This window comes from Triturus cristatus, chromosome 11 (genome assembly GCF_964204655.1).
Source record: "Triturus cristatus chromosome 11, aTriCri1.1, whole genome shotgun sequence".
NCBI classification, from domain to species: Eukaryota; Metazoa; Chordata; class Amphibia; order Caudata; family Salamandridae; genus Triturus; species Triturus cristatus.
In genome coordinates this window covers 526,276,042-526,295,645 of record NC_140594.1, presented here as the reverse complement: position 1 = coordinate 526,295,645, position 19,604 = coordinate 526,276,042, and the positions used below count along the sequence as shown (strand labels likewise).

At 44.7% G+C, this 19,604-nt stretch overlaps 1 protein-coding gene across 1 annotated transcript in view; it reads left to right on the top strand.

Annotated features, from left to right (window-relative positions):
* LOC146784513 (zinc metalloproteinase-disintegrin-like berythractivase) overlaps window positions 1-19,604 on the top strand; it is a 2,362,040-nt gene that overhangs the window by 1,518,594 nt on the left and 823,842 nt on the right. The window lies entirely within an intron of this gene.

Genomic DNA, 19,604 nt, shown 5'->3' with positions numbered 1-19,604 from the left:
ACATAAGGCAAAGTCAAATTGAATCCTGATAACTTTTAACCCGAGAAACACTGGGGATACTAAATATTATGGGCCATATAGGCTATTATAGTGGTTATCCCCTAAGGGTACGGATGCAAAATATTGTGGAATGATGTACAAAAATGTGAAAAGATACTGTAGTCTGCTATCAAACAAAAGGCAATTTCAACTAGTCAATGGCTAAAGGCTAACCCATGAAACATAGGGGATACGAGATATTACAGCAAAGCGTGAGCCATAATATTTGGTATCCCTATTGTAAATGATGTTGGAAAGCAAAAGGAAGGGTACCATTTGGTATAGAAATACTGTGCTCCTCCATCCAACATAAGGCGATGTCAAATTGAATCCTGGTAACTTCTAACCAGAGAAACGCTTGGGATACCAAATATTATAGGCTGTATAGGCTATTATCAGTGGTATCCCCTAAGGGTATCGGAGGCAAAATCTTGTGGAATGATGTACAAAATGTGAAAAGATACTGTAGCTGCTATCAAATTAAAGGAAAACTCAATTGGTCAATGGCTAAAGGGTAACCCATGAAACATAGGGGATACGAGATGTTATGGCAATGTGTGAGACATAATATTTGGTATCCTCTTAGTAAATGATGTTGGAAAACAAAAAGAAGGGTGCTATTTGCTATAGAAATACTGTGCTCCCGCATCCAACATAAGGCCAATTCAATTTGAATCCTGGTAACTCCTAACCTGAGAAACGCTGGGGATACCAAATATTATAGGCCCTATAGGCTATTATATTTGGTGTCTCCTAAGTGAACCGGATGCAGAATCTTGTGGACTGAAGTACAAAATGTGAAAAGATACTGTAGTCTGCTATCAAATAAAAGGCAAATTCAATTGGTCAATGGTTAAAGGGTAACCCATGAGACATAGGGGATACGAGATATTATGGCAATGCGTGAGCCATAATGTTTGGTATCCCCTTGATAAATGATGTTGGAAAGCAAATGGAAGGGTGATATTTGGTATAGAAATACTGTGCTCTCCCCACCAACATAAGGCGATGTCAAACTGAATCCTAGTAACTTCTAACCCGAGAAACTCTGGGGATACCAAATATTATAGGCCGTATAGGCTATTATATTTGGTATCCCCTAAGGGTACCGGATGCAAAATCTTGTGAAATGATGTACAAAATGTGAAAAGATACTGTAGCTGCATTCAAACAAAAGGCATTTTCAACTTTTCAATGGCTCAAGGGTAACCCATGAAACATACGGGATACAAGATATTACAGCAATTAGTGAGCCATACTATTTGGTATCACCATATTAAATGATGTTGGAAAGCAAAAGGAAGGGTGATATTTGATATAGAAATACTGTGCTCCCGCAAGCAAAATAAGGCAAATTCAAATTGAATACTGTTAACTTCTAACCCGAGAAACACTGGGGATACCAAATATTATAGGCCGTATAGGATATTATAGCTGGTATCCCCTAAGGGTACAGATGCACAATCTTGTGGACTGATGTATAAAATGTGAAAAGATACTGTAGTCTGCTATCAAACAAAAGGCAATGTCATCTTTTCAATGGCTCAAGGGTAACCCATGAAACATAGGGGATACGAGATATGACACCAATGCGTGAGCCATAATCTTTGGTATCCCCATAGTGTATGAAGTTGGAAAGCAAAAGGAAGGGTGCTATTTGGTATAGAAATAACTTGCTCCTGCATCCAACATAAGGCAAAGTCAAATTGAATCCTGATAACGTCTAACCCGACAAACACTGGGGATACTAAATATTATAGGCCGTATAGGCTATTATAGTTGCTATCCCCTAAGGGTACAGATGCAAAATCTTGTGGAATGATGTACAAAAATGTGAAAAGATACTGTAGTCTGCTATCAAACAAAAGGCAATTTCAACTAGTCAATGGCTAAAAGGTAACCCATGAAACATAGGGGATACAAGATATTACAGCAAAGCGTAAGCCATACTATATGGTATCCCTGTTGTAAATGATGTTGGAAAGCAAAAGGAAGTGTACCATTTGGTATAGAAATACTGTGCTCCTCCATCCAACATAAGGCAATGTCAAATTGAATCCTGGTAACTTCCAACCCGAGAAACGCTGGGGATACCAAATATTATAGGCTGTATAGGCTATTATAAGTGGCATCCTCTAAGGGTATCGGAGGCAAAATCTTGTGGAATGATGTAAAAAATGTGAAAAGATACTGTAGTCTGCTATCAAATAAAAGGCAAATTCAATTGGTCAATGGCTGAAGGGTAACCCATGAAACATAGGGGATACAAGATATTATGGCAATGCGTGAGCCATAATATTTGGTATCCCCTTAATAAATTATGTTGGAAAGCAAAAGGAAGGGTGATATTTGGTATAGAAATACTTTGCTCTCCCCGCCAACATAAGGCGATGTCAAACTGAATCCTGGTAACTTCTAACCCGAGAAACACTCGGGATACCAAATATTATAGGCCATATAGGCTATTATATTTTGTATCCCCTAAGGGTACCAGATGCAAAATCTTGTGGAATGATGTACAAATATGAAAAGATACTGTAGCTGCAATCAAACAAAAGACAATTTCAACTTTTCAATGGCTCAAGGGTAACCCATGAAACATACGGGATACAAGATATTGCAGCAATTAGTGAGCCATACTATTTGGTATCCCCATATTAAATGATGTTGGAAAGCAAAAGGAAGGGTGCTATTTGGTATAGAAATAACTTGCTCCTGCATCCAACATAAGGCAAAGTCAAATTGAATCCTGATAACTTCTAACCCAACAAACACTGGGGATACGAAATATTATAGGCCGTATAGGCTATTATAGTTGCTATCCCCTAAGGGTACGGATGCAAAATCTTGTGGAATGATGTACAAAAATGTGAAAAGATACTGTAGTCTGCTATCAAACAAAAGGCAATTTCAACTAGTCAATGGCTAAAAGGTCACCCATGAAACATAGGGGATACGAGATATTATAGCAAAGCGGGAGCCATAATATTTGGTATCCCTGTTGTAAATGATGTTGGAAAGCAAAGGGAAGGGTACCATTTGGTATAGAAATACTGTGCTCCTCCATCCAACATAAGGCAATGTCAAATTGAATCCTGGTAACTTCTAACCCGAGAAACGCTGGAGATACCAAATATTATAGGCTCTATAGGCTATTATAAGTCGTATCCCCTAAGGGTATCGGAGGCAAAATCTTGTGGAATGATGTACAAAATGTGAAAAGATACTGTAGTCTGCTATCAAATAAAAGGCAAATTCAATTGGTCAATGGCTTAAGGGTAACCCATGAAACATAGGGGATACAAGTTATGATGGCAATGCGTGAGCCATAATATTTGGTATCCCCTTAATAAATGATGTTGGAAAGCAAAAGGAAGAGTGATATTGGTATAGAAATACTGTGCTCTCCCCGCCAACATAACGCGATGTCAAACTGAATCCTGGTAACTTCTAACCCGAGAAACACTGGGGATACCAAATATTATAGGCCGTATAGGCTATTATATTTTGTATCCCCTAAAGGTACCAGATGCAAAATCTTGTGGAATGATGTACAAAATGTGAAAAGATACTGTAGCTGCTATCAAATAAAAGGCAATTTCAACTTTTCAATGGCTCAAGAGTAACCCATGAAACATACGGGATACAAGAGATTACAGCAATGAGTGAGCCATAATATTTGGTATCCCCATATTAAATGATGTTGGAAAGCAAAAGGAAGGGTGATATTTGATATAGAAATACTGTGCTCCCCCATGCAACATAAGGTGATGTCATATTGAATCCTGGTAACTTCTCACCCGAGAAACACTGGGTATACCAAATATTGTACCCGGTAAAGCCATTATATTTGGCATCCCCTAAGGGAACCGGATGTAAAATCTTGTGGAATGATGTAAAAATGTGAGAAGGTATTGAAGTCTATTATCAAACATAAGGCAACTTCAGCTGGTCAATGGCTAAAGGGTAACCAATGAAACATAGGGGATACAAGATATTACAGCAATATGTGGGTCATATTATTTAGTATCCCCATACTAAATGATGTTTTAAAGCGAAAAAAAAGGGTGCTACTTGGCATAGCAACAATTTGCTCACCCATTCAACATAAGACTATATCAAATTAAACCCTGGTAATTTCCAACTCGAGAAACACAGGGGATACAAAATATTAAAGGCCATATAGGCTATTATATTTGGTATCCCCTAAGCGAACTGGATGTAAATTCCTATGGAATGATGTAAAAAATGTGAAAAGATACTGTAATCTGCTACCAAATAAAAGACAACTTCAAGTGGTCAATGGCTAAAGGGTAACCCATGGAAAGTAGGGGATACGAGATGTTACAGCAATGCGTGAGCCCAAATACTTGGTATCCCCATAGTAAATGATGTTGGAAAGCAAAAGGAAGGGCGCTTATTGGCAAACGAATACTGTGGTAAGCCATCCAACATTGGACCACGTCAAATTGAATCTTTGTAAGTTCTTACCCGAGAAACACAAGGGATACCAAATTTTATAGGCGGTAGAGTCCATTATATATGGTACCAGATATTACAGCAATGCAGAAGCTGTAATATGTGGTATCCCCATAATACAATATTATGGAAAACGGAGGGAAGGATGCCATTTGGCAGGAAAATACTTTGTTCACCCAGACAACAGAATGTCATGTCCAATTGAATCCTGGTATGGTCTATCCCGAGAAACATAGGGGATACCAAATATTATAGCCCTTATGAGACATTATATTTGGTATCCTTCAAAGGAACTAGATGTGAAAGCTTGCGCAGTGAATTCAAAAATGTGAAAAGATATAGCAGTCTGCTAGCAAATAAAAGGCAACTTAAGTTGATATGTGGCTAAAAGGTAATGCTTGAAAAGTTGGAAATTCTAGATATTACAGCACTGCAGAAGCCATAATATGTGGTATCCCACAGTAAAATATTATGGAAAACACAGGTAAGGGTGCTATTTGGCAGGAAAATAATTTGTCCACAGAATGCCATGTTAAATTGAATCCTGGTAAGCTCTAACTCAAGAAATATAAGGGATACCAAATATTATAACCCAAACAAGGCGTTATATTTGGTATCTCCGAAAGGAACCAGATGTGAACGCTTGTGGAATCAAATGAAAAATGCAAAGAATTAGTGTAATCTACTATCATATAAAAGGTAACTTGAATTGGTCAGTGGCTAAAAGGTAACCGTTGAAAAGTAGTGGATATCAGAAATTACAGCAATGCAGGAGCAGTAATATGAGATATCCCCACAGTAAAAGATGTTGGAAAACACAGTAACCGGTGCTATTTGGCAGGAATATAGGGGGCAAAATCTTGTGGAATGATGTACTAAATGTGAAAAGATACTGTAGCGCTAGGATAATTATATCCGGCTAGCGTGGATTTTTATCGCTGAGATAGCGTGCTATTAGCAACGCTTATCTCAAAAGCGATAAAAATCCTAGCGCTAACTGCCTAACGTGAGATTATCGCTGGAAACCGAGCGATAATCTCACGAAATGTGGCGTTAGCTTGTTGATAGGGACTCACAAATTTAGCCATCATATCCTCCTTCCATACGATATCATGGCTAAGTCAGTCCTGAAGCAGGCGTAAGGAAAGTAGTGATAACAGGGGTTATCGCTACTTTTCCTGCCGCTATGCTTCATAGCGTGGGGCTTGATGATAGGAAAATGTCACTTAGCAACATTTCTCCTGTCATGTCAGGTCAGGAACGCCCACTTTGCATCTCATTAGAGATGCAAAGCTGGGCGTTAAGATTTCGTACGCTAAAGCAAGTTTTCACGCGCTAGCGTGACCTTGCTAATTAGGCGATAAAAGTATCGCCGCTTTTCGGCCGAAAACGGCCGCAAAAGCGGCGATGATTTTCTATCGACTCGTTTTTGATATGCCCCAAACTGTGTTCATGGAGCCCAAAGTTTGCCATGTCAAATTGAATCCTGGTAAGCTCTAACCCGAGAAACATAGGGAACACCAAATATTACAGCCCTTATAAAGCATTATATTTAACATCCCCAGAAGGACCCTGATGTGAAAGCGTGTGGAATGAAATCACAAATATGAAAAGATACAGCAATCTGGTATAAAAAAAGGCAACTTGAGTTGAAAAGTAGGGGAAATCAGATTTTACAGAAATGCATGAGCTGTAATATGTGGTATCACTTTAGGAAAAGATGTTTGAAAACTCAAGCAATGATTCTATCTGGTAGAAAAAGTAATGTGTTCATACAGCCAACATAAGGCCATGTCAAATTGTATCCTGGCAAGTTCAATCTTCAGAAAAATAGGGGCTACCAAATATTATAGGCTGTACAGGCCATTATATTTGGTATACTCCGAAGGAAGCAGATGTGAAAGCTGTGAAATTAAATGCAAAACAAGACTGTAGGCGTCTACAAAATAAAAGGCCATTTAAACTGGTCAGTGGCTCAAAGGAAACTTTGAAAAGTGGGGACAAAGATATATTAATGCATGAGCAATTTTGTTTGCTACCCCCATACAAAAAGATTTTGGAAAACAGAAAGATTGGTACACATTGTTAGAAAACAATATTGTGTTCACTTAACCAATATGGAAATGTCTTGTTACTTACCCATTTCAAATGTTTTCTAAATGTGAAATACAAAATGCTATTGAGCAAAGGAAGAATGTGCTGTAACCAGTAGCACCCAAGATTGGCTGCTAGTCACTAACCAGACCAAGTAGAGGGAGTATCCACCACCTAAAACCAAATAACATAATTAGACTAAGGATATTTTTTAGCTTTCAATTTTTTTTTTTAATTTGCAATGTTTTCCCTTGAATTTGGCATGCCCTTCACTTTGCACCTGAAGCAACCGCCTAGTACACCTCATAAACTCTGACCGTAACTTTTATTTGTTAAAGTGAAGCTTGCGCTGCAGGTATTTGAATGTCTGGATTCTCTTTGGGTTGTTGACCATTACACTGTTCATTTTCACACAGCGCTTTTAGTGTTCCCAAGCCAGTAAGTCTCCTCCATACTGGCAATCCTAAAAGAGTAACTAAAAGTCCCAGAATGCTCAATGTAGACTAAAAAGTGAAGATGTACATCTCTCATAATAAAGAGAGACCTGCCACTGGGGCTGCACCAGAAACAAATATCATTTGGTTATGTTTACTATTCTGAAACAGCCAAGTGTTGGCACATGAAAAGGTTTTTGTGTAAAATGCCCTATATTCATTTGTAACAATTATGCTTCCTTTTAATAATCATTGTAGGAAATGACCATATTTTGTGTGGCGTCCCTCCAGATTTTTCCCATATCTGCTTTGCTGGCTTTACAACTCTGTGCAATTTACCCCTGCTAGTAGGGTGCCTGTGTGCCCTCTTAGATATGGTTAATTTGGCTTATTTCTCATTGGAATATTTAACTTGCTTGGATGTCCTTACTATATGATGAAGAAAGTGAACACAGGGTCCGGAAATGTAATGGCACTAGAGGACTGCAGTGCCTATAGTGCCATCTACTACAGCAGCAGGGCAAACATGGCTTCAGGCCTACCCTGTGTATTCCTGACTGCTGCACTTTAAACATTTACTGTGCATTCATTCAACAAAAAGTTTTTGTTAGGTAAAATCATTTCTTTTGAATATCAAAAAGTCACTCCTGTTTAGGCTGCATAGCCCACAAGGCAGTGTGCAGGGTTTATGAAAGTAGAACAGTAGTAATATACAGTTAACAGTAGAAATATACAGTTAACATGCCCTTATAGTGACTTGCACCCAAAAGCTATTTGTACTGTGAGAAGGCTCTTGCTATCCCAAAGGGAAACACTGGGAAGCGATTGTAAAAATAAATGTTGGTCTCTCCAGTTAGGGTCCAGCTACAAAAATGATGAAACAACTATTTTCTATTAGTTATTAAAATCCCAATTCAATGGTGTGAAGTCACATTTTTAATGAATATTAGGGAACGGTATATTTTAGAAAGTAAAGTTTTCCCTGCTTGAAGCTGCCAAGGCTAATTTGCATTCTCTCATAAGCAGTGGCACAGCCAGGAATAAGCCATGATGAATGGTATGAAAAATTATCATAGGGCAGGTACAATGGCTTGGGAATCAGGAGTTGTTTTTCCCTTCTCCTGGCAGAAAGACCAGTGGGGTTGGCCCAGGAACTTAATTTACTTCGAAGGGGTGTCCCCTGTAACATGCAAAAGTTTGGTAACACCTGGAGAGGTCCGGGCTTATGTCCTTCTTATTAGGCTGGCCCCAAATGCTACCTCCAGAACTGGTGTAGGGTAACCTCAGAGAAGGAGAGTGCTGATTTCTCTGGTCATACATCTGGGAAGGCAGTGCACACAGACTCTGCATAAAGAGAAAAGGATTTCTCCATCTTGGAATTTGAGAGTGAGGGGGCACTGTGGGATTGTTTACAGAAGGGCAAACAGGAACAGTTTCAAAAGCGGGTAGAGTTAACCCTAGGAACTTTTACCCATTCGCTTTGAGCGCTATTAGGAGCAATACACTCGTTGGTACCAAGCGTGAATATGGAACCTCAAGACACACTTTTTAATCTCACTTTATGGACCTGTGGAAGAAGAGAAGAGGACCAGACCTGATTTCTGTACCTAGAGCAGAGCCTTGAAGGATTGGGCTTGCTTTCCCTTGTAAAAAGTAGACGCCTATTGACCTGTATAGCTATAGGGCCACAACAAGATGCAAGAGGACTTTTCCATGAAGTGCCCAGCTGACCAATAACAACTGGACCTGACTTGATACCTGCTGATGGCCTCTCCTGGAGTGAGTCTTGACTTCCAACTGTTGTTTCTCAGGTCCTGGAAACCTGAGCTGTGTCTAACTGCACTTGTCATACCACCTCTGAAAAGTTGGTACCTACAAGGTTTTAGATTTCCAGTTCTCAAGAGGACCGGAACACACAAACCCATTCTATCCACCCACGGCATAGCCACGCTGGTTTGAAGAAAGTGGTTTCTCCCACTTGGAGCTTCGCCGCAGCAGCAAATCAGTGGGCCCTGATCGATAAGGTACCAGGCCTCATGGAGCAGACCGTCAGATACAGCCTGGGGGCTTGACCCACTGAAGGATTTTGACTTCAATTTCAGAGACTGAGTCCCAAGGAAAAACTCTACTGTGGCCATTGACTATCAATTGTGTGTAATCCTTTTCAGTGCTATTATCACTTTAATCTTTAAAATTCAGATCTGATGTATCCCTTAATGGATTAGTCTTGTTTTGGTGTCATTTGGCTTATTACATTTTACTCTATTTTTATAATTCGGTTTGGTATTTTTATTGCTTGGTGTTTTTTACTTTATTACTGTTCTGACAGTGGATAAATAAGTCACACATTGCCCTAAATTAAGCCTGTCTTATCTACACCATTCCTATCAGCGGGTGGAGCTTAGGTTAATTAGTGACTATGAAGGTCCACGCTGTCTCGAGTTGTGAATATTTCTTGAGATGCATAGTTGACCACACCAAATATGAATCCAATTTCTTGCAATCATAGAAGAAATGCATATTTTTAAAGGACTGCTTTGTGTGCTTCTTGTTTTAGGTGTAAATGTCAAAAGGAAAAAAAATACATAGTTGTATTGCTTTTTAGGTTGAGCCTAGGGAACACACATGTGCTGTCTGGAAGACCTGTTATATTGATAAAGGAGTCTGCTGCTTAACATTGGTTCAGTCCAGTGTCGCTCTTCTTTGTTGCCTCCTAAGTGGTTCATGCAGTGATACCTCACTTCAGTTTTTCACAGAGGAGCACCGCCTAAATACAGTTTCTTTCCGCTTGCATTCTTCATCTGTTAGGTAGAACTATTTTTTCTTATTGTGGCAGCGCGGCATGCCATGCTTTATCACTGTGCAACAAATGTAAAGCCCAGTTCATATGTACAACCGCCCACCCCTGCATTTCTCTCATTACCGGCCCACAACCCCCCATTTCTCTCATCAGTCAGTGGTGAGAATAAAATAGTGGTGGCTCGCCTGTATGCTGTGAACTTAAATGCATGAAGTCTGCCCTCCGTGTGACAGTGCCTCTGCTAAGAGCCGTCTTGCTTCTTTCTCTAGTACTTGTTTTGTGTTGCTGCCGCTGTATTAGGTTCACGAGCCCTCAACCATGATTACGCAGTTTGCGATCCCTTAACCAAGATGGCGCATCCTAAACAGATTATCTTCAGCGTTGAAAGTACTGTAACTAATATGGCGCCCTTAGGGTGACAAAGTAAGGGTGCTGCGCTGGTCAAAATAATCCAGTTTTTGCCTTCCTTCTGCCTCCGGTGCTGGCTGAATGCTGGAGGCCCTGGAAGACAGCAACGAGACCATGGGGTCCACGCTGCTGCAGCAGCAGCAGGTGAAACTGGGCCTGGCAAAGCTGGAGCAGGCAACGCGCATGGCCTTGGAGCTCCATTTGTTCAGGTAGGGCAGGGGTGGTGGGCTGTCCGGGCAGGTACAGCATCACAAGTTCGGCAGGAGTGCTGTTTAATACAATACATGCTGAACACCTGAAACTGTTATCTGCAACTTTGCAAGGCATACAAAATGTTTCTGGAGCGTGCTTTGGGTATAGTTATACTTCTGATTTGTGAGGCTAGACTATTGTTTTTTCAGAGCGCAGTGCAGCCTTATTTCTTCTTCGTAGTGCTTCAATGAATGTATGGGTCAGGTGTTTAGTGAGAGAATAAGGACTTTCACCTAGACCCATCAACTAAAGCAGTATCTTAAACATTCTGGGGCCGTACTGCAGACGAGTGCATCAGCGCTAATTGTCGCTGTGCACCAGAGTATGTCTGTGCTTATGTGCATTTGCATCTGTGCGCTAACACAATATGCACACAGACGCAAACGCTTATAAGCACAAAGTTCAAAGTCTTCACCAACATCACGGCGCATTACAGACTGATCCTCTGTAATGCCGTTGGGCGCACAATCTGGCGCACAGTGACAATTAGCGCTGGCGCAGTCATCTGTAATACGGCCTCAGAATATGATATCATCTGTTTGTTCTTCCAATCAAGTAAGCAACAGAGATACTGGGAAGCTGCTGCTGTGAAGGCTCACTGGGAAATGTTGCAGTCCTCAGAACAAAAAGACGGTAATGCTGCCCCTGCTGTGCCAGTCATGTCATCCCTTCCTTGCCCTCACACGGTTACAAGTTGCAAGACTCCGGAAACATGTAGCATGCCCTTTGTGTGCATGTCATGCACCAGAGAGTTTACAAATAGACCTATATTTGGCAGTCTCAATGCCACAGAGTGTAATAATTGTGTTCTTCAACAGGGCATTGTCAACGTGTCCTTGCAACGTGCAGAACACCACATGCAAGTGCTATAAATGGGACCAGTCATCAGGCTTTTCCTTCATCAGTCATAATTAGTAACTGTCTCTTGTAAGGTTTGATGGAACAGGGCATTTAAGATTTGAATGGGTTAAACCAGCGTCCAAGTGTAATACTGTGTTGGAAAACTGCAGATTAGGCAGGCATCCAAGCAGCTGACAATGAAGCTTAGTTTCAGGGTAAGGGCACACAACCACCACCAACTTCTGAATTGTAAATGGGATTTTATGTTTATTGAGATCTGGGCCACCATGTAGCCTGATATATCATCCAGTCTTGACCAAAGGTCCAATAAAGTACAACACTTTCCTTTTTATAAATATTTTCCCTATGTGTCCATCTTTTTCTTTCCCATACCAACCATCTGTAACTTTCCTACCCATGCATCACCTATCATCTTTTCATTCAACTGATCACCCAGACATCTATGCATGTACAGCCATCCATCCATTCAAGCATTCATACAAATAGCTATCATTCCACCAACCCATCCATCCTAACTGCACCTCTGCTTCTTAAATGCTCACATTATCTGGATGGTAGCCACATAATTCCACTACACACCACATACACCGACTCTACTCTATAACACATAAATATTTACATTTACGATGCCAATAGCTTTAACTCTCTTTTTCTAACTGATCACTCCACTGCAAACAAAAACAAGCATTAGCAATGCAATAGGTCTCGCATTTGCTAGAGTTTAAGCTATCGGCATTGTAAATGACAATGCCTTTTATTTATCTGTTTTGTAATTAACACATAAATAAAAAACATTGTCATTTACAATGCTAATATCTCAAAGTCTTGTAAATACGAGACCTATTTCCTTGCAAAGAAGCAGCTGCCATTGTCCCGGGCTGCTTGGAAATTGAAAGCACGAATGGCGCTCTGAATGTTGCAGGAAGCGATACCAAAGGGGATGATGGATGGAGCGTTTGAGCAAATCAAACACTCACCCCCAGTCAACTGATCTGGGTTTAATCCATCATCATTCTTTAGCTCACTCCACCACCCCAGTTCAGACATGGCCATATGCAAATCAGTCTGACCATGTGCCTCATGGGAACAGTCCTATATAAGCCCTACCTACCCTCTAATCCTTTGGGCTAAACCCCTCCTTTTTTGACAATCATGGGAACAGTCCAGCACAAACTGCCAAGCCATGTCTTCCCTGGACCGGAAACAAGCATCCTGGGACTGGTTTCGGGTTCATAACCCTCATCAGCCAGCTATCTTGAATCCAGTGGCAAAGTGAGCAAGGTACCCATGTCTGGGCATACCCTGCCAACTTAGGACGAACAAAGCGATACCAAAGGGGATGATGGACGGAGCGTTTGAACAAATCAAACACTCACCCCCAGTCAACTGATCTGGGTTTAATCCATCATCATTCTTTAGTTCACACCACCACCCCAGTTCAGAATGTTGCTGGAAAGCCTGTCTGCCTGCAGTAGGAGAAACTCATTTGAAAACCTTTTTTTTTTAAATTTATTTTATTGATTTTAAAACAAGCTGGACAATCAAAGTAAAAGCCATAGTAAAGAATAGAATCTTTGCAAACCCACAGCTCCCCCACACCCCCTGCCACACCCACACCCAGGCAGAACAATAGCAGAATTACAGTACATTTCGGACAAAAAGACATCCATTTATGCAAAATTATACCAAGAACAAATCCAAAGAAAGCTCTTCCCCCTATTCCACCCAGAGCCTAGTACTAAGACCAACTCCAGGACCAACCTCAATCGACAATCACCCTTTGAGCAGGCCAGCCCCTCCCTATAGCCTATACACTAAGGAGAACCGGAGCCTAAAGAAGTCACACCGCATAACGCTCACAGTAGGTCCGGGTGGGACCCCAGATACTCCGTCAAGGGGGCCCAAAAATCTTTAGGTCGAGATGATTCCGGCAGTTCCTCCTCATATATCTGAAGCTGGTTCTTACAGTACACCAAATCATGGAGCCACTTTTTTATAGTAGGCGACGTTTTTGCTCCCCAGCACTGCGCCACTGCCCTTTTTGCGAGAAGAGTGGAGACTGCAACAATGTGCCTATTGCAGGGCTTAAGGCGCTTAACATACCCCAGCATAACTCAGGGGTACAGCACACAGGTTCCAGCACCACTTCTGATAGAATAGTCACCACCGCAGTCCAAAAAGCATACACCCTCGCACATAGCCAGGCAACATGGAAAAAATCTGCGTCTGCCGCCCCACACCTCACACAGTCAGCGGTATCTCTGAGACCATATCTATATAACTGTAGGGGGGAGTAATATACCTAATGCAGAAACTTAAAATGGATAATTCGAAGGTTGCAATTGGCAGTGAGGCGGCCCGTAAGCTGGCAGCACGCTTTCCAGACCTCAGGTGAAATAGGAGTGCCCAGTACCAGCCGCCAACGCACGCAAGAGGGACGTTCCTCCAGATCGCGTTCACGCAAGGAGGCATTATAGAGTCTTGTGATTAGCTTTTTTCAACTCTCTCCCGTCAGCAGCACCTGCAGTGCTAGTAGAATGGTGGGCTCAGCAGGATAAGCCGGATACGCCGCACGGACAGCTTGACGAACCCGGACGTATGTGAAGTTGAACATAAAACCGCGCTCTGCACCATTCTGTGCCTCTTGTAGCGTTTGAAAGCATCCCCCCGCGTATAAGTCACCCAGCCGAGAGATGCCAGCTGCAGCCAACTCCCATAGATCAGGCCTCGCCCTTGCCGCAGAGATTTCTGGGTGTGATGCTAGAGGCAGCAGCGGCGCATACAGGTAGCGTAATGCGCCCTCATAGCCAGCATGCGCCAGGCCCACGCCGTGCACTGTGTGGGGTTGATCTCAGACCGTGGACCACCCGACCCCCCGAGAGAGTCACTGCCAGCAATGGAACAGGAAGTACAGCATCTGCCTCAATAGCCACATGGGGCTGAAACCGCAGTGGGAAATACCAATAGTGCGCAAATTGCGCTTGAGCGCACAGATAATAGAGGCGAAGGTCAGGAGCCTCGAAACCTCCCCGATCAAAAGGCTGCACTAACAGATCCCATCTACACCTGGGCTTCTTACCTCCCCACACATTCAATTTTATAGGGATATTGACAAATAAATACAACAATTTAGGCAAGAACACCATCTTTACAACCGCAATCCTATCCGCCAGGGAGAGGGGCATGTGCACCCATCTCATAGCCTGTTCAGAAATACGGGTAACCGTGCGGCCGTAATTCTCAGTGACAACCATATCCGGGTCCCTGTGGACCCAGACCCCCAGATATTTCACAGGGTCAGATGTCCATCACAAGGGAAAGTCCAGCTCCACTTCTTTAGTACCTGCAATTAGCGGAAACACCACAGATTTGGACCAGTGGATCCCTAGGCCAGAGAAGTGCTCAAACTGTACGTACTCCCTGAGGAGCGCAGATAGGTGGACAGCAGGTTTGCGAACATAAAGCAGCATGTCATCCGCATAAAGGGAGACTATCAATGGTCGTTGCCGGAACCGTAGTGCAGCTGCAGCGTGTTTTTGACGCAGCTTGCAGGCAAGGGTTTCCAATGCTAAGGCAAATAGCATAGGCGACAATGGGCACCCCTGCCTTGTGCCTCTCCTGATGGGAAACAATGATGACACCCACCCGTTAACCCGCACTCGGGCAACCGGGTCACTGTACAGAACCCTTAGCCACTGCAAGAAGAAAGGGGGAAAGCCCATTCTAATCAATACTGTGAACATAAAAGGCCACAGTAGAGAGTCAAAGGCCTTAGCTGCGTCTAGCAGCACAGCCACCACTTGGAAGTCTGACTCAAAGTAATGCAGAGTAGAAAAAAGCGTGCGCTAATTATGCATGGTGGAGCGCTCCATGACAAACCCAGACTGATCTTGCAATACCAATAGTGGAACCAGTGGTTGTATTCTAAAAGCTATCATTTTTGCCAAAATCTTTGCATCTATATTGATAATAGAAAGTGGTCGATACGATCCGCATTGATTTGCCGGTTTATCCGGTTTCAGTAGCGTGACCAGTAGGGCCTCCCGGAGCGAAGGCGGCAGGGTCCTGGTCTCATAGGCCTCCGCATAAACTGCCAAAAGCCGAGGAGCGAGGTCTGTCGCATATGCCTTGTAAAACTCGCTGGAGAGTCCGTCAGGACCTGCAGCTTTGCAGGTCGGTAGAGACAGAATAGCCTCCATAACATCCTCCTCGTTGAACGGTCTCAAAAGGTACTCTCGATGTCGAACGGACAGCCACCCAAGCGCTATATCATCGAGGTATTCATGAATCTCCTCTATTGGTGGCGACTCTCTAGCGGCGTATAGGCGAGTATAGAATTGCAATACAATGTCACAGAGATCAGTGGTCGAGTGCCGGGCCTCCCCCGCCTCATTCAGGAGCTCAGTTATGGTTTCCTGGCTACTCGGTTCAGACACCTTCTGCGCCAGCGAATGGCCAGGGCGGCCACCCTCACCATAGTAACGCGCTGTGCGGCGCCGGGAACAATGTAACAGCTCTTGGTCAACAGTCTCATTATGGCCTGTAACCAGTTCCCGTATGGCGGCCAGTTTGGCAGTGGTTGGGTCAGAGTCATAGTCCCGCTCCAACTTGGAGATGTCAGATTCTAGCTTCTTTATCCGACGCCGAATATCCCACAATACCCCGGACTGGACACTTATGCAAGCCCCCGTACAGTAACTTTAAACGCTTCCCAAAGCGTTCTCGCACTTTCTACAGTCCCCTCATTTTCTCTAAAATAATGTTTGATGGCGTCTGCTATAGTGTGCTTGAATACTGGGTCCTTGAGCTCCGAAGGCTGCAGCCACCAAGCAAAAGGTGGCGTCTGATACATAGGAATCTGTAACGCTAGAAATACCGGGGAGTGGTCCGATAAAGTGCGAGCCCCATGTGATACCTCTGTCATCCAGGTGCAAACCGTCTCCGATATCAACCAAAAATCAATGCGGGACCATGACCCATGCACTGAGGAAGCGAACGTGCTCTCCCAACTTGAAGGATGACGTCTACGCCAGACGTCATGTAAGTGACCAGTATCTAGAAGCCCCAGCAAAACATCTGCCGCACGTTTGGGTCGGGCCACATTACTGTCAGTTCGGTCCAAGGTAGCATCTAAACACAGATTAAAATCCCCCCCCATATGACCAATGCCGGGGGGAACGACGATATCTGACGCCACACATCAGAGTAAAACGAAGGGTCATCCACGTTCGGTCAGTAAACATTCACAATCAACACACTCTCTCCAGACAAACGGCCATGCACAATCGCAACCCGACCACAAGCATCAGTTTCAGATCTAATCACAGTGAAGGATACACCTTTCTTCACCAGGGTCAGCACGCCCCTAGAATAGGATGAAAAAAAGGAGAAGAGCCGAACCCCCGCCCAACGAGAGCCCACTTTGATAGCTGATTCCCCAGTCAGGGGAGTCTCTTGTAGGAGGGCAACCTGCACTCCCATACGATCTAAGTATGCAAACACCGCCCTGATTTTTATAGGCGTATTTAGGCCACGAACATTCCAAGTAAGGAACTGGATCCCACTAGTCATCATGAAGGACCTGACATATATGGACCCATATATATATATATATATATATCTAATAGATGGCATCCAAGCTTCGCGTGCAACCACTTATGAAGTTTATCTGTAAAAATGCTAACTACATTCTGCCTTCCCAAAAAAGAACCACCCCCACCCACTTCAGCTGCCCCAACATGCCAAAGCCATCCCAATACCCTACCCCATCCTCCCCCCACAACCCAACAACTAAAGAGTACATTTGGGGTACACCCATCATCAGGGGGCACAGAGTGCTGCTAGTCTCCCATAGGTGGGAGGTGGCCAAGCTTGTCCAATACATTGAACAACTGTGGCAAACAGTCTTAAACAGAATTCCAAGGCATCTGGACGGTAGTGATTCTAAAGATGAGCCTGCCACCATGCCCATGACTAAATGCCGATGGCCATGAACCCTTATGGGACCCACGCTCCAACCACACATAAGGTAGCCACAGGACAAGGAAAAGGGCCAACTGGCAATAAGAGTCTGTGAACAGCCACGTGGAAGTTACAAAGGTGCATCAGTGCTTGCACAGAAGAATATGTTACATAAAAATTATCAACATTAGAAATTAGAGCAAAAGGAAAGCGACAGCAGACATAAAAGGGAGTCGCAGAAAAACAAGAAGCCCCAAGCTTGTCGATACATCCCACCCCTACTCCTCGGCCGCAGGAGCAGTAGTAGAGTCCCATCTCCTGCGCTTCAGCTGCTTGGCGTGGTCCATCGCGGCCCTTGGGGATCAGAATTTCTTGCTGTCGCCATCCACCCCGATGCGGAGTCGGGCCGGGTATAACATCGCATAAGAGACTGCAAAACATTTTTCACACCACCAAATTCTCGGCGGGCCGCCTGGACAGCCACCGTGAAATCAGGAAAAATGGCCAATGTGTTACCCTGATGGACGATAGCGCCTTTCTCTCTGGCCATTCGGAGGATAGTGTCACGATCCATGTAATTCAACATTCTAGCGATAAGGGGGCGAGGAGGCGCACCTGGGACCGGGTGAGCAGCTAAGGAACAATGGGCACGCTCCACTATAAACATGCTGGATAATTGATCCGAACCAAAGATATCTACGAAGAGGCGTTCAATATAAGTCTCCATTTTACCCACATTTGTGGACTCCGGCAGCCCAGTAATAGGGATATTGTTGCACCGGGACCGCGCTTCTAAGTCCTCGTTCTTTGCCTGAATGAGGGAGGAACTTTCTCCATGCTGGAGGTTCTGCCTGCTACAGAACTAAGGTCGTCCTCCGTCGCTGACACCCTCTGTTCCACCTCATTCACCCGGGCATTCTGTTTTTCAAGTTGGAAGGACACGTGATCAAGACGGGTATTCACCGCAGCCATCGTGCATTCAATAGACTGCAGTGAGCGCTGCATAGCCATCAACGTGGATTCCAGCGTGGGGGGGCCCTACGCTAAGGAGTCAGCCTCAGAGTCCGACGCAGCCTTCTGCATGGTCTTGGTAGTCTTCCACGATTCGAGTCAGGCGCGTCTGCGACTTGTCAGTTCTCCCCATGGCCCCAGACCTAGCTTGCCCGGTCGTATACACCTGAGCCAAGGATAGAAGCACAGGTGGTCGTGCAATGGTTCACGAGGGCCGAGAAATAACTTAACTGGGGGGGATAGTGGTAAACTCCAAACAATGCAGAATCAGCCCCCGCCAGAGACACTCCCCCCCACAGCAGGTCCGCAAGTGGTAGCAGTGGAAGCCCTTACCAGCAGGTAAGTGCCATACACAGTCAAGAGAGATAGGAGGCCAGAAGGAGTACGTTTGCGGGCCCACAGAAGCAGTGATCAGCAGGAGGCCTCCAATCCAGGCCACTGTTAACCCCCAAGATCTAGGTCGACAGCGCTGCGCTCTGCAGTCACCTCAGCACACCAGCCAAGGTCTCAGAGCTGTGAAGTTATGCCCCCAGGCCCCCGTCCTTCAATGGTGGTATCTGAGAAGCTGTCATGTGACTAGGGCTGAAGCGTCGGTGCAGCACTGTCCACAGGCTCGGGGGCCGCTCAAGAGTCCCAAGGGAAGCGGCGCCTGAAAGGCCGAGGGGATCTCCAAATAAGCCGAAGGCGACACGCGGGAGCCTAACCGCAACATCGCGCCCCGTGCCAGCTGCAGCAAGCAGGCCAAGGTCCTGGATTAAGGCCCGATCCCGCTGCCGCAGCCCGTGCCTCTACCCGACCCCAGCCCCACTCTCCGCTGCCGGCGCCGACGGGCGTCCGGAATTTAGAGTCACCGCACACCAGCAGAAGACGTGGGGAGGATGATGACTGCAGCCCCGGGGGCCTGCTCCTCACGATCCGAGCAGCCCCCGGCACCCGCACCAGCAAACGGGCAATGGCTCACTTCTCCGGCACACGGCCTTCAGGATCGGAGCAAGGCAGGCAGCGTCAGCAGGTAGTCGTTCTGCCTCAACAGAGCAGGAGACACCGCACATAGATCCAGGTCAAGCACCAGACTCCGCCTCTAAGTACGGCCTAAAGCAGCATGGCGGCCGCCATTTGCAGCGTCACGGTAGCGAGACAGCACAGGTTCGGCGAGCCGCAAGCAGTGAATCGTCAGAGGCAAATCCACCACCGAGGGATACCGCAGAATACCAGGAACTCGCACAGGTAATTGTCAGCTATCAAACGTGCGAGATGCAGCAGAT